Below are 4,045 nucleotides of genomic sequence, written 5' to 3'. Positions count from 1 at the left end.
CTCTGTAATCAGGCGTTGTTGATTTTATTTTTTTCCTGTCCTGTTTTTCTGTGGTTCTTTCCTCTTAAAACAACAAAACTTCTGATGAAAACAAGCGACAGAATCAAGTGTGTTCTCTCTAGCAGGGCCGCCGCTATATTTGAGAATTTAAACATATTAGGGATGTAAAGTGAAAGCTTGTTTTACACACTGTGTACATAATTCTATGACTCATTAATTATTAAAAGTTTTATCAGATTTAAATTCAATTCCTGGTCCCTGTACTCAAATTGACTCGATCATAAAACACAGAAACATCGTGACTATAAAGCTGCCAGTGTATTAGCTGTAATGACATTCTGCTCTGTTTCCTCTCCTGCCCCAAGTCGTCCTCGGCTTCCTCCTCAGCTGGCAAACTGTCCACTGCAATGTCCACACAGAGTTTGTGAAGAAGCAGAACCTTTTGTGCCCTCTCAATATGCCACCTGCATCTCCTTCATACCAGCATGATCTTCTTTGTTATTTCTATTTAATGCTATGATCAGTGCAAACGTTTGTGTATGGAGCAAGGGCGTCAGTTTGTTTTTAAAAGTGGGGGGGATGGAGACCACAGCACTTTGAGAAAATGTCGAAGAACGGCGGCAAAATGCCACAAGCTGGGCTCGAATTCACAACCACCACACCAAAGGCGAAGGTGCAACCTGCTACGCCATCGGTGCATGCAGGTGAAGCGGTCTGTGGGCCGCTATAGTACTAATTCTCCCGGGCCGAAATTTTGCCCCTGCACGCCTCTGGTCGGAGCTTCCACTTGGCACGGGCGCAAATTTAGCATCAGCGCGTTTTTTTGACCTCACGAAGGTGTGCTGCGTGTCTGAGCAACTCTCGGCCGAGTGCGGATGGTGCGTTCAGAGCGTCGGAATTTTCTATACTACTGAAAATAACTGGGTTTACAACGGCTTACATGTGAATAATTTGAATGTGTTGGAGACAAAATGACCCCTGACAAAAAGTGGGGGGGACACGTCCCCACCGTCCCCCCCTAAACTGACGCCTATGTTTTGGAGTATAACACAGAAAAAGACAAACTGCTTATGCAACAAACTGAATATGAACAATGGAGAGTCACTCAGTCATTCAAGTCAGTCCAATCAAAATTCATGTGCAGCTATTTGGGTGACATAAATCATTCTTTCTGTTATTTTGCAAGGAAAAGTGCAAAACATTTGCTTCTTCAACCGGCTGATCTAATAGTACGTGACCTTGTGCTGTTGGGAAGTGTCTTGGGCGTCTTTCATTATGTTCTGACAGTTTACAGACAAAACTATTAATCGGTGACTTGAGGATGTAATTGGAAGATTAACAGATAATGATGATTATCATAGTGACAGGGTTACGAAATCAAATTACATCATATCTTGTGGATCATCAAGCCTTGTGTAATGTTCCAAAGATTCAGATGTAAGCTTTAGATGCGGCACAGAATATATAGGCCTACTGTGAGTTTAGAGACAATGTGTCATTTTTTTTGTTTATTTTACATATTGGGGATGCACAGTGATCGACAAGTAAAGGCTTTGAAATGAAAAATGAATCCAAAATGAACAATGCATGAAAATGCATGCTTTATGTGGAAGCTGAAATAGAATAAGATAAGATAAGATAAGATAAGATAAGATAAGATAAGATAAGATAAGATAAGATAAGATAAGATAAGATAAGATAAGATAAGATAATCCTTTATTGCGCCCCACGCCAGGGGAAATTCACATAGCTACAGCAGCAACAAGTCTTACAGCAATAAACATACGCATAGCAATAATAGTAATGATATTAATATGTGTAATATGTACAAAGATTAAAAAACAAAAATAAAGAAATACAGCACCAATACATTGTAAACGACAACAATACAAAGTGGCTTGTAGAATAAATGTAAAAGTGCAGATGCAGCTGTGCAAAAATGGCTGTGCAAGTTTTATTATGGTTCAGAGAATGGTATGATAAAAGTCCGGTTTATGTTAACATCAGTCAGTGATGCTAATGTTGTAAAGTCTTACAGCAGATGGTATGAATGACCTGCAATAGCACTCCTTCTTTCAGGGTGGATGTCTTAGTCTGTTGCTGAATGAGCTGCTTAAAGAGAGTAGAAAATGTTGATTCCTTTACAGGAGAGACTTGCAGTTAGGTGCATATGACTTTAGGGTGAAGGCAGGAGACACTCTGGACAGGTCACAAGTCTATCACAGAGCTGCACATAGAGACAAACAATCACATTCACACCTACAGACAATTTAGAATAATCAATTAACTTCACCGTGTTTTTGGACTGTGGGAGGAAGCTGAGTCCGGAGAAAACCCACGCATGTACAGGGAGAACATGCAGACTCCATGCAGAAAGATCCCAGACCCTGATGTGAACTGGGGATCTTCTAGCTTTGAGTCGACAATGCTAACCACAGATCCACTGTGCAGCTCTATTATTATATCTATATTCTTATTTATACAAGATAGGTTAGTTGAATAACTGGATTTTAGTTGAGCATATATGAGCTTTTACCCCTATAAAAGTCACTCAAAAAACCCACGACAACAGAGATTCAGTTAATAAAGCAAGTCATGTGCAAGCGGACCATCGGTATGTTCTGAGCTTTCTGATTTTTAACAGACATGCTATGTTATTCCATGAAACCGCAGCATGAACAGCAAAGGCCGACTTTCCCAGATGAGTTCTGGTTCGTGGCTCCTGATGCATCAAACCAGCCACTAGAACGGTTTAAATATGTGTCGGAGTCCCAGAGTAGCAAAGATTAGATATAAGATGGCAATTTTCCAACAGCGTTATATCAGGACCAGTGGTTATTACATTTCTCAGATAGGAAAGGTCAACCGACTTTATTATAGAAAGCATCAGCGAGTGTAATTATCACCAGTGATGACCCTCATGGCAGAGCGGAAAATGAAATCCAGAGGGCTGAGAGAGGAGATAGCATGTTGATATTTTCACCTCCACAGTAAACAAAAGTACATGCTTCTGTATTATTCTGTGCAACTAAAATTCTGTCACAGTTTTCATGGTTTGTTAAAATGTTAATTTCTTATCAGCACAGATTTGGATTTGTTTGAGAGGGCAGAAGAGCATGATATTGCTACTTTTATCTTTGGATCCGGAGAGTAGAAATTTAATTTATTTTCTCAGATGTTCATTTAAGATTAATAAAAGCATGTTGCAGTTAATTAAACCTGCTTGAAGTGATTTTGTTTTATCTATCTGAGGCAGTAGAATACATAATGATGTCAAAGCTTGAAGATAGAGCAGCTGTAATAAAAATTTAAAACAATAGATCAAAGGAAAGGAGCTGCTTCCAGTGACAGAAACACAGAAAACCAAAAGCCTGACTGACATTTTAGTGTCTCTCAGTTTATTGTTTTGGTTTTGCAGTCTGCATTATTGCTTTTTACATTTTCTCACCATCTTTACCAAAAACATCTCAGTTTACATTAACTAATAAACAATACGGCAAACGTGTTGCTGTCTCCACATGTGTCAGACATGGAACAACATCCAGCTGTAACCTCCAGTTCTACAAATTGAAGCCAAGCGCCAAAACCAGCAGTTCCTTGAACGTCCACTTGAGGCTGCGTCAAAAGTGAGTAAATCCCTATAGAACCCAGTGATAAAATGTCCAATTTTACTGCAGAAATAAACATGTTTGTTGCCTAATACACAGAACAGTTTTGGTCTCTCCAGATAATTTCCCAATTCTTGATGATTGTTCAAGGGAGATTTTTTATATATAACTCACCTATTTAAAGTATATTAACACATATTCAGTCTTTGAGATGTGAAAAAATCCTCAGAAAATATAACACTATGGGTGCAAGAAAAAGCATCTTAACCCTGAAATCCTGTAATGTTTTTAAAAAAATGTTAAAATATTCAAAATAACAGTAAATATCAGTGATGTTTTGCTGTTTTAGGTAAAAACTGAAGAAATTTAATAGTCTCTCTTTGTAGAAGAATAAATTACTATGTAAAAATGAAGGTTTTTGATGTGGACCTTATGTA

The sequence above is a fragment of the Acanthochromis polyacanthus genome, chromosome 3 (genome assembly GCF_021347895.1).
Source record: "Acanthochromis polyacanthus isolate Apoly-LR-REF ecotype Palm Island chromosome 3, KAUST_Apoly_ChrSc, whole genome shotgun sequence".
In the NCBI taxonomy this organism is placed as follows: Eukaryota; Metazoa; Chordata; class Actinopteri; family Pomacentridae; genus Acanthochromis; species Acanthochromis polyacanthus.
The sequence above is the reverse complement of the archived record's forward strand: the minus strand, read 5'-3'. Positions refer to the sequence as shown.